We start from the raw sequence: 13,035 nt of genomic DNA on the forward strand, positions 1-13,035 counted from the left end.
TAGTCGAACTCGAAGTTCTTTTAGTGGCAGATAGCCCTTCTGGCCTTGAGCTATGCTGCAATTGATGTGCCTTGGAGCTGGTGAGCACGATTCCCTTTATCGTGAAGTTGAAACCATAGATGACCCCTTCGTTGTAAAGTTGAGCCTTGAATTGGATATCCTTCGTCGTGAAGTTGAAATCCAATCTAAAGATGAATGTTACTGGTGAGAATGATTCCCTTCATCGTGAAAGTGAAACCATGGATGGCCCCTTCGTTGTGAAGTTGAGCCTTAAATTGGATATCCTTCGTCGTGAAGTTGAAATCCAATCTAAAGATGAAAGTTACTGGTGAGCACAATTCCCTTTGTCGTGAAGTTAAAACCGTGGATGGCCCATTCGTTGTGAAGTTGAGCCTTGAATTGGATATCCTTCGTCGTGAAGTTGAAATCCACTCTAAAGATGAATGTTGTTGGTGAGAACGATTCCCTTCATCGTGAAGTTGAAACTGTGGATGGCCCCTTCGTTGTGAAGTTGAGCCTTGAATTGAATATCCTTCTTCGTGAAGTTGAAATCCAATCTAAAGATGAATGTTACTGGTGAGCACGATTTCATTCGTCGTGAAGTTGAAACCGTTGATGGCCCCTTTGTTGTGAAGTTGAGCCTGTAATTAGATATCCTTCGTCGTGAAGTTGAAATTGGCTCTGAATAAAACTAGGAAGCCCCTTCGCTGTGTAATTGAGCTTTGAATTGGATATCCTTCGTCATTAAGTTGAAATACGATCTAGAGATGGGCACGATATCCTTTGTCATTAAGCTGAAATTGTGGATGTGTGGGCACGATATCCTCCATTGTGGAGTTGAAATCGTGGATTTGTAGGTACGATATCCTCCGTCGTGGAGTTGAAATCATGGATGGCCCCTTCGTCATGAAGTTGAGCCCTGAATTGGATATCCTCCATCGTGAAGTTGAAATCCAATCTTGAAAAAATTGGTTTTGAGTTGGATACACTTTGTTGTGAAGTTGAAATCCAATCTCGAGTAAATTGTGTCGCTTTGAGTTCAATATCTTTCGTTGTGATATTGAAATTGGCTCTGAACGAAACTTGGAAAGTTGTTTGTCGTCAGACAGTCGCCCCTTCGTTGTGAAGTCGAGCAACCACCATCAACTTTTTAATGTGCTTTTGAATCGAGTATGTTTCATCCTAAAGTTGAAACTTGACTCAAAAAGCTGCAAAAAATTATGTATGCTAAAGATGATAAATGTGATGCTCTTAAGTATGTCTAAGATGAATGCAACATGAATTAATTATGTTTTCTCTTGAATGGAGCCTCAGTTTTATCTGCTACTCTTGTCCTTGGGATCGACATGCCCCATTTTCTCCTCAGGTTGTTGATAAGGTCATAAGTTCTATATGGTCTTTCGGATTGATTGTTTTCAAGAATGCTCGAAATTTGGCATTGTTCGTTCTTTCTTCACTAGAGGCAAAATGAGCCTTAACAGCTTCCAGAACTTTTCCACATTTAAGACTGTCCCGTTTGAAAATGTTTTTCTCCATTCTCTTATTTTAGAATGGAAAAAAGGATATGAAAATAGAAGAATTATGTAAATCATTACCCCTTAATTTAGGCTCACAATCAAATTAAATCAAATCATAAACATGAGTTCAAAGAATATCGAAGGAATCAATAGCTCTTTTAATACTTTCAGAGTTATAGCTCTTTGAAAAATGTTCAAATGGATGAGTTGTCTTTAGGTTGGCCTCCTTTATAAGGTTTCGGTCACCCAAAATGTCATTTTTGAAACATCGCAACATGTTTTTTCTTTGCCTTTGCATTTTAATTGGATACAGACAAAATGACGCAACTAGCATTATCAATTACTAGACCTTCTATTTCGGTTCTCTGAAATCTTCAAGCTTCGTAGGCTCCTCTAACAAAGGCAGTACAAAAATATCGATCTAAAAATGAAATTCTTGAGTGCTCGTGTGAAATTGACTATAACAGGTGTTCCTAAACTCCCTTAGTCCATCTTTACTGAAACTCTTTATTTAATTTGCCATTGTCTGGCTAGCTGGATTCATAAAGCTGAGGCGTTTAACCAATTGCTCTAGAGGGACAGCTTAATATTATAATCACCTTTATCAAGCTAGCTGAATATTATCCATAAAGCCGGGGTGTTTAACCAATTGCTCTAGAGGGACAACTCAAGCTTTATTGTATATTTTAATTGCCTTTATCAGGCTAGCTGAATCTTATCCATAAAGTCGGGGCGTTTAAGCAATTGCTCTAGAGGGACAGCTAAAGTTTTATTGTATATATATAATTATAATTTACAGAGTTTTTTAATTTAGCTGATATTCAAAGGATTTCAAGTTGTAAATTCGATTCAATTCTCAGTGTAAATTCATTGAAATATCCTCGTAAAAAGAAATATGTCAAAGTTCAAAAACATGTTTCAAAAAGAAATATGAGAAAGTTCAAAAAAACAAGTCCAAACAGGATGCTGCAAGATAGAATAAAGACTCATTAGGATGCCCCAGAATGTATAGGATTAGGGCCTTCATATGCACTTGCTCCCCATTTTTCAACAGTTTCACTTGCCAGGGCTCCTTTTGATGTACTCTCAGATGAACAAATTTCTTCTTCGGAAGTGTCCTTGCTTTCATCGTAGAATTCCTTCTCTTTTCTATTTGAACGAGTGTTATATGGATGAGGTGTGTCCAACTCTTGCAACTCTTGTTAGTTATTGTGAATGAAAAAAATGTGAAATATGCCAGAATGCATGATGCATGAAATGTTCGAGGCATTGATCCAAAAATGTGTTTGTTATTATAAATAATCCTTATTGGGGACAAAAGTGTTACGTCTTAGGAGACAAAAAACATTTTAAAAGTATAGACCCCGAACAACTTCTAACAGGTTGATTCATCTTCCGCCTTTCTTCTGTCACCGGTTGAATACTCTGTCGAACCGTTCCGGATCCTTTGGCTTAACTATGCAAGAGACGAGCTGCTTACCACAAAAGTCTTGAAGGACTACATCTCCGGCTTTCACTCTCTATTGTTCTTGTTCCAAATGAAAGTGCCATTAGAGCCCTCCATCGATAGGAGCTATCTGAAGCTTGCTTCTTGAATTTGTCAACAATGGCTTGTTGTCTTTGAAGGAGCTCTCCAAGTCAACAACATTTTCTCGTCTTTCCCCTTCAACCTTTCATAGCTCAAAAAGTCGACTTTTGGTGTGCATAGTGTAAATCTCGATCCATTCTGAGTATTCTCTGATCATAGCTAGACTTCTGAGCTTTTCATCTCTTTGTATTATAATCCCTTTATCTATTAATGTGAATTATTTACGTTTAACAAACACGTTTTTGGTGGATCAACTCATCTTTTGAATGATGCAAATGATGAAAATAAAATAAAAGAGAACCAAAAATGAAGAATTAGTGAGGTAAAATAATTAAAACAATCATGAAAATAAAAGTCCTACCCTACATGATATCTACCCCCACATGCTTATTATTTCTACCCAGACATGATCTCTATCCCGTAAGTTTATTTTAAACAAGTCCTAACCGCATAAATTTCTAGTTCACATGCTTTGAATAGAAAAGAAAGTATGAAATAATCTCAAAATAGCCTAGAGTTTGAAATGAGGTTTTGGAGTGGGCTCTAATTTTTCACAGTCTCTCGGTTTAGGTTCTAAAGAAAGGTACCCGAGTTCTCCTTGCTGGTGCCCCCTTGGGCTTGCCAAACCCTTAGTCTTAAGCCCATTACAAGCTTGTGTGGACTAAGTTAAACTCGAGATGATACATTCCCTTATGCCCATACGGAGAATAAATTCACACGAGAGTATAAAGTATATGAATCTCGAATGTTACTTGCTAGGCCCATACGGAGAATAAATTCTCACGAGAGCGTCGCTTTCACCCCCACTTAAGATGGGTTTGGAGCTCGGGTATAGAGCCAGAGATAGAAACTTTTAAAAATATGAAATCATTGAAAAAAATGTTAGTACAACTATTTATTTGAAAAATAATCAAAGGTACATAATTGGAATCGAATAAATAAATTAAAATTTAAACTTACTATTTTTGCATAAAAAGACAACGAAAAATTAATTCTGACCTGACTCACTTACCTTTCCCCAGCAGAGTCGCCAAGCTGTCACGACCATCTTTCGGTTGTGCCCGAAAAATCTTATTCGAATTGCTTACCTTGGATCGATTGAAAGTATCCCTTTAAAAAAGGAAAAAGCGTTAGATAAAGAATAAAACATAAAAATAAAAAAATGGTAAATAAATCAAATAAGAGAAAAAAGAATAAAAAATAAAAGAGAAAAAATAAAAATAAAAATAAAAATGTTAAAAGTATGGAAGAGAATAAGAAATAAACACATAAAATAAATAGTAATTAAAAAACAGAAATTAAATTGTGAGAAATAAAGAAAAAAAGGTTAGGGGACTAAAAAATAATTAAACCAGTTGCCAAACATTGACTAAAATAGAGTATGCATAAATTACAGGGCCAAATTTGAAAATCATCAATATAATATATGAATTAGTGACCAAAATGAAAATATCGAAAATAAATGCTCAAATTAAAAAATCAGAAAGTTGCATTAATGGCTTCACAGCATGATTATAAAATAAGGGGGACTGAATCTGATATTTACCCAAGCTCAAAAATGCACAGGAGCTCCCTAGCGAAGACGGCGTAGTTTTGAAATTGGTATTTAAACCCAAAAATGGGGTGTTATTTCATCATCTCCCCTCATTTTTTCCTTTCTCCCAAAACTGAAGAGAGAGAGAGTTGAGAGCTCTCTCAACTCTTCCTTCTTTGGCCGAAAATCGGCCACTCGCCGGTGACAACTCCACCGCCCGCCGCCGCTTCGCCCACCACCGTCGGCGGCCGAAAAAAACCTAAGCTCACCAAAATACTCGCCTCTTTCCCAAGATCCAGTTCTGAACCCCAAAACGTCAAAACAAAACCCCCTCGACATAGATCTGAAAAAACTTATTTGGTTATTTTACATTTTTCGACGAGCTCTTCATCTCCCGATTCGACCTCTGACGAAAGTTACTAACTTTTCGAGTTTTGCTTGGCTTTGTCTATGTTTCTATTCGACCTTTCACTTTTTGTGAATGGGTTTTTTGTATACGAGACTTCTTCGTATTTTTCGGTGTATTTGGTTTTGTGTTTTGGGCTGGTGTTTGATATAGTGCTTCGTTGTTTCTGATGTTGGCTTGATGGTTCTCGATTTTTTTTGTGTACTGTTGCTCGATGGTTCATTTCGATTTGATGTGTTGATATTGTGTTCGTTGTTTGGGTTTTCTGTTGATGTGCACTCGATGATGGTTTTTGGTTCTCCCCTGGCAGTGTCTTCACCGGGGGATTTTATAGCCCCGGTGTGGTTGTTGTTGGCCTCAAAATGAGGGGTTTGTTCCGATTTCCTCATGCATGTGTGGCCGGTCATCCCGGGATGGTCAGTCCCGGGATAACGGCCAACCGTTTCGCTCATGACCCCTTGACTCCCTCCTGTGCGGCGCTTGTGACAAACATTGACTAGGGTTCTGTAAACCCTAAACTACACTAGGCTGGGTCAGGTCCAATGTTAGACCCGAAACTTGAACCTGGACCGAAAAAAGGAATAAAAAGAAAGGAAAAGAATAATAAATAACAAATAAATAATAAATAAATAATGGAAAATATTTTTTTAAACTATATTATATATATGATTTTTTAAAAATGTTTTTTCAAAACCATATAATATAATATATTTTCAAAAAAATATTTAAAATTATATATTATATATATTTTCCAAAATGTTTTAAAAATTATATATTATATAAGTTTCAAAAATGTTTTAAAAAACTATATAATATATATTCAAAATGTTTTAAAAAACTATATATTATATATTTAAAAATGTTTTTTTAAACTATCTACTATATAAATATTTTCAAAATGATTTTAAAATCTATATATTATATATATTTTCTAAAATGTTTTAAAATCTATATATTATATATATTTTCTAAAATGTTTTAAAAATTATATATTATATAGTTTTCAAAAATGTTTTAAAATGAGTGTCTACAATAATTTAATGATTATTTAAAAATTTTAACTTCAAAATTAGTGATACATTTCGGTACATGATATGTATCGTAGAATTTTCCTTGCCACATAAGGTTTTATTAAAACCTTTTTTAGGTTTAAATATATTTTCTAAAACATTTTAGAAAAAATATATAGAGCACAATGCTCTTAACCTTGTGGTTGTGGGATCGAGTTCAACGGTTGACAATTCATAATTCTGACTGCCGGAGGTCTCCTACGGAAGTTGCTCTCAACCTAACGATGGGACAACCTACTATCCTACCTCCCCTTAACTCATTACATATGGGAATAGGGCCATCTAAATTTTTTTTAAAGCAAATTAACACTCTCAACCCTTACAACCGCTCATCCTTCTCCAAATCCTCTTGCTTTTCTTTTTTTTTTTCCTTTTTTTTCCCCTAAAAGCCAGCACATAGAAGGAGACCACCATAGCCACCATCTCTAACAGTTCCGATTAGCAAAACACTTTAAATTGTGACCCTTAAGAAATCTATAACTCACAAAAAAAAACCCGAAAATAAGACTTCAGGAGAGTTACCTTCAATCAGTGAAGGCTTTTCCTCTCTCCGATGAAGAATGGTGACCCTCTTTGAGTGGAAATGTTATGATTTTTAAGGTTTTCTCTATTTTCTGTTCTCTCTACTGATTTTTTATTTCTCTTCAGGGTATTTTTTTTTTGTTTTCAAATCCTCCTAAAACCCTCTCCTAGGTATATTTTTTGTTTGGTTGTTGATGCTCTCCCATTTCTCGTGCTATCTCTCTTTTTCTTGCTGATGATCCCCTCGTTTTCTTGTTGTGGTATATATATCCTCTTACACGAAAAAAATGGCTCTCTTTTACAATCTTTTTGTTTGATCTTGCATGTGAGAGGGGAATGCATTTTCCTACATCTTCGTCCATAGAGTTATGGGCGTCCCTCTACCAAAATCAGAATCCTGTGGCATTTTTTAGCAACCGTGTGGCAGAGTAGACCACAAGGGGACCTTTCGATATGGCTAGAGCTTCAAGCAGTGCTGGCGTGGAGAACCTACTAGTGCTTGTTGATGTGGTCGGTGACGTGGTTGCCTCATCGGATGGCTTGATATTGAAGGCGAAAGCTGTTAGAGATCCACTTTCAACTTTGACGGCGGTGGATTACACTAAAAACACTAGGGTTTCTGTTACACCCTAAACATTTGGGTCAATTGGGCTCTACTGTTTGGTCTGGTATTGTGTCTCTACTAGATCAAGGTTGAATTGGGCTTCGTTTGTTGTAATAGTGGGCTTCAAAATAAATAAAACAAACATTAGTTTTATTTTAATATTTAAATGTCTATATATATATATAATACTATTAATTTGATACTAATTAATCTATTTAATTATTTATTATAAACTATATATTAATATTGGTCGATACTCTAAAATTAAACGAAAATGGCTAAAATGAATTTATGTAAAACTTAAGTTTTGAAATTGAAAAATCAAGTGACTTTATTAAGGTTTGAATGAAAATGAGCATCTACAGTTGCCTCTCTTTTCTTATAGTTGTGTTAATGAAAATAGGAAAAAGACAAAAAGACGATGATTTTTTGATCGGTTCTATCTTCAACTTTCAAATCTAGTGTTGTCTAAAGCGAGGCTAATCCTCTTATCCCAAGGGGAATGAAATTTGTATTTCAAGGGGAATAAACTCAAAGTTTTGCATTTCAAGACAAATTGTCTCAAGTGAGACAAAATTTGTTTTAAGAGAAATGAGTGATAAATATCTTTTTTCAAGTAAAAATGTCTCGAGCGGGGCTATATTTTATTTCAAGAGAAACAGTTGAAGGGAGACGAATGATCATCGTTAAGTATGAATATCATCATTTTTTATAACCATTTAAATTTGTTAATATACCCAAAGGTTTAGATTTTCATGCCTGAATAACTCAGTGAGTACCTGAAGGAGTTAAAATTTGAGAAATATTTGGAAATCACTTTGTCATTTTTCAAAAAAACCATTTAAATCATTCTAATAATTAGGAAGAATGTTCCACTTTAAATTTGTGACTCTTTGGGCTCCTTTATTCTTAAGGTATGCTACTTTAAACTTGATATCATCCATATTTAAATTTGACTCTTTTCTTGAGATTATTTTGTGATAAATCTTTAGTTTTCTCAAGAAACTTGTAAAAATGATCATCTTGAATGTGCAATATGATTACCTTTATGCAAATAACACTTTCATGAATGCAATTATGCAATTCAGATATATCCTTACTCCTTGGGGAGTGTCCTCATGATAGGCGAATTAGTCTTTAAGAAAGATGAAATTAGGATATGATCCTAAATAAAAAAAAAGTTGATTTATAGATAAACAATCTTAAAAATGACAAGATCAAGGTTTCCAAGGAAATTATCTTAAGCAAGACAAGATTACATTTTTCTAGGAGCCACGTCTTAAGAAAATTAAGAACGAGGTTTCTTGGGGAACAAACTTTAGAAAAATAAAACTGTGATTTCTAGGGAAAAGATCTTAAAAAAGATTAAATTGAGTTCTCGAGGAGGCAAATCTTAAGAAAATCAAGAATGAGAATTTTAGGAAACTGTCTTTAGGAAGACAAGATTAATTTCTCAAAAGAGATTTTAAAGACATCCTCACGAGAGAGAAAATAAATATCTTCTTCTTCTTTCTTTTTTTGCTTTAATGCAATGATAAATGTTTAATGCACATATGCAAGTTCATGTAAATTGATTGATGTATGTAAAAGGTTGGTGGGGTTTGGTTTGAACGAGAAGTTCTACGGTGCGGCAGTCTTAATATACAGCAAAAAAGGTGCTATCAGTTTTGTTATTATTTAAATAACAAATTCGGTAAAAAATTACCGAAAACATTATTATTTCTACCGGTTTTAATTACCAATATAAGTAATCACAGTAGAAAAAACCCAGTAAAAAGATAATGTTTTAGGTTGCGCTTTACCGAAAACATTATTTTTTTTATCAGATTTTTCTACCGCATTTACATATATCGGTAATTAATAAAATCGGTAGAAATAATAATATTTTCAATCATTTTTATCGATTTTATTATTTAAAATAATAATAAAATTAGTAATAATTTTTTTAAATCATATATTAAGGCTGTTACACGTAAGCATTTTTCGATTTTGAACGATTAAGGGTGGGAAAATAAAGAAAAAGTTAATATTGGGTTTAGCTAACATGTGCATGAAAGAAGGAAGGGGTTTTACTAACGTGCACCAAGGCTAAATTAAATGAATTGCTTTGATCAAGTTTGAAAGAAAAAAAACAAAGAAAAGAAGGGATTACAAAATCAAAAGAAAAAGAAATCAAGAATTGAAAGAAATAAAAAAATTAAATCTTTAAAAAATAAAAAAAATAAAAATATTCTCAAGCTTCGCTTCGCCTCAATTCCAATTGGTCATCGAAAGATATTTTACTCCAGATACATGTCTGTTACAGTCTACAATATCCAACCTTTGTAACTTACTTTTCTCTCCGGTAAATCAATATTCCGAAGTCAATCTCCGGAATTCAGTTCTTACTTGAACTAACCACGACTATCGCCATTAGTAACAATGTAGCTTTAAGCGCTGGAAAAGTTTGTGCTTAGATTATGGTGTCTCAACGATAATCGAATCCAATCTCAATTCACCTTAGTATACTGCTACTAAGTTTGTTCTTAAGAATTTGAATTACGATCAACCGATTCTTCCTCCCAAACTGTAAATCCAAACAACACTCAAATCAACGTTAACTTTTTGAAATGAAAGTGTAAAGATTTTTAAAGGAAAGGTCGACTGTCATTCAAATTTTTCAGAAAATCAAGAATGTTATTCGAAGATATTAAGTACTTTTCAATTCTCACAATAGGATTTGAGTCATCGCTAAGCTCTTGGCTAAATAAAAAAACCTTAATAAAAACTTGAGAAAACTTTATAAATCAAAAGTAAAAAGAACATCCTCAAGATTCACCCTAAGGTGGCGTTTGGTTGGATGGAATCCCTTGGAATTTGGGGGAATTGGAATCCAATTCCATCACTTTCCCATATTTAGTTCAAGTTTTCCAAGGGAATTGAAACCCTCATGGCTTTATCTTTCAATCAAATGAGGGAAAGTGAATTACATCCAAGAATGGATGGAATTCAATTCCCTTGTTGGAGGGAATTGAAATTTGACCATACTACCCTCATCAATCTTTTGGTAACTTATTCATATATTGAATAAAAATATTTTTTTATTATTTCGGGTCGGGTCGGGTTTCTAATTCATATATTCGGGTTGCGTCGGGTCGGGTGAAACTTTATTTTGGTCGGGTCGGGTATGTTTTTTTAAGTGTGATATTCAGGTCGGGTCGAGTTCGGGTTTAGGGTGAAAAATACCCGACCCGAAAATATATATAATTTTACCTTATATATTTAGGAATAATTACAATAATACCCCTCTCTCTATATTTTTTTCAATTAAGTCATTGTTTTTATTAAATAAAAATAATTTTTTATTATTTCGGGTCGGGTCGGGTGAAACTTTATTTTGTTCGGGTTGGGTCGAGCTTTTTAAGTGTGATATTCGGGTCGAGTCGGGTCGGGTTTTTTTAAGTGTGATATTCAGGTCGGGTCGGGTTCGGGTTTAGGGTGCGACCCAAAAAAATATAATTTTACCTTATATATTTAGGAATAATTACAATAATACCCCTCTATATATAATTTTTTTCAATTAAGTTAATGTTTTTATTGAATAAAAATATTTTTTTAATTATTTTGTGTCGTGTCGGGTCGAGTCGGGTTTCTAATTCATATATTGAATAAAAATAGTTTTTGGTATATTTTTTGGTAACTAATTAACATACTTCGATTGGAATGTATCGAAATATTGCTCTATCTTTTGGTAACTTATTAACATATTTTGATTGCGATGATTTTAACTTATGATATTTATTAGCATGATTTTTATAATTTATTGAAATGAATAATCAATCAATAAAATGAAAATTTAATATTTTTTAATTTTTTATAATATATTACTACATGTAAGTTGTAAAACAAACTAAAATAAAGCAAAAAAACAAGAAGAGCAATTCTGTCAGTTTACATTACTGAAATCAAATTCATATGACATGTCTACGAACCAAACAGAATATGAAATTGGATTCCAATTCCATTTCCTGCCAACCAAACATAATATAGAATTGGATTCCAATTCCTGACAGATTTCAATTCCTTCACAGATTCCAATTCCCTCATAAGCATTCCAGCGAACCAAACGCTACCTAATGAGTATTTATAGCCTAGAGAATTAGAAGAAATAAACTTCCCAAAGATAAAAAAATATTTAAAATAAAATATCCAAAAGATAAATCTTAAAATAATCAAAAGATAAATCCAAAAATATTTTTCAAACTTAAACTCTTAAATAATTTCGTCTGTCCTCCTTCTAGATATTGATGACTAGACCGCTTCTAGAAACTGTTGCTATTGTTGACTAAATCATCAGATTCTACCACATCAGACCGCGTCGTGCCCAGTTCGTGCCCATGCTTCCAGCATCGATTCCAGAAATAAAAAATACATAATTCTCCCTTTTACTACTGGTTCTGGAAAATAAGTTACTACAAAAAATATGTCAAAACAGAACCAAAATCAATAATATCAAATTAACAACAAGAAATTATTATCAACAAAATATATGAAAATTTGAACACTCATTAATTCTCATTTCCTTAAGCATACTTCAATTCTCATTTCTATCACTTTCCAAAGATTCACTCTAAAGTTTATATTAAATACCAACTACATGCACGGATTGAAGAAGTTATACAAGATAATTAAACAAGATTGACTAGATAATCCAATAAACAATAATTAACCAAATGAATAAGAGGAAGATATATAGAAACAAAAAATCTTAACAGCATGATATCTTATTCGCATGTTTATTTGAGAAAAATAAATCTAACCGCATGATCTCTAGTTCGCATATATTTATTCGGAAAGTGAAAATAAATAACTCAAAAAGCTTTTCCTTGTGTGCACTCCTCACGGGACCCTTATGGTTCGGGTTAGGTTCGACCTAAGTTCGGGCTCTATGTTCATTATATGCTGGGTTCAGTTCTAAAGTAATAGGTTCTCGAATTATCCTTGTCGGTGCCCTCTTGGGCTGTCGAACCCTCAATCCTGACCCATCACAAGCTTTTAGGGATCAAGTTCAATTCGAGGAAACACACCTCCTTATGTCTATGTGGAGGTGAATACCATCATGAGGACCATAAGGCATGAGCTCCAAGAGCGATCCACTATCCCAAGCGGAGGTGAAAACCACACGAAGGAGGTCTCTCACTCCTACTTAAGTAGGACGAAGCGGGGTTTTAGCTCATGTTATGATAATGCAACTGTGCAGTGTGTGAGGAAAAGTAAAAAAACACACAATCAGACAAACACAAAAATCAATCCCCAATTATTTTAAAACACACACCTAATCTAAAACCATCAGCAAACAAATCAGTACAACTATTTAATGGTTAATCAAATTATAAACAAAAAATATTAAAACCAAACAAGGGATCAAAAACCAAATTAGAACGAATTTATAACTTTCAATTGCAAAGATAATTAATTAATCAACTATAGGCCTGACTATCTTTAAAAAAATCCCAAACAGAATCGCCAAACTGTGAATTTTATAATATTCAAAACCAGCCAAAACAATTTAAATTAAAATTACTAAGCCTTTTAAAAAGATGAAGAATATTCAATTATTTAAAAATATCGAGACCGGATCTTATATAAGTTCTAACAATCTTTTCTCGAAAAAATTTAAATAATCGAACATTTCTGTTTCTTTCGTTCCCAAATTTTAAGTGACGAATCATTTTTTTAGGTTTCACTGTTGGGATACACTTTCAATTTAAAATCAAAAGTGGCTCTCTAATAAGTTAAGACAAGCCTCTTAAAA

Source organism: Hibiscus syriacus, unplaced genomic scaffold, assembly GCF_006381635.1.
Source record: "Hibiscus syriacus cultivar Baekdansim isolate YM2019G1 unplaced genomic scaffold, ASM638163v2 tig00110610_pilon, whole genome shotgun sequence".
In the NCBI taxonomy this organism is placed as follows: Eukaryota; Viridiplantae; Streptophyta; class Magnoliopsida; order Malvales; family Malvaceae; genus Hibiscus; species Hibiscus syriacus.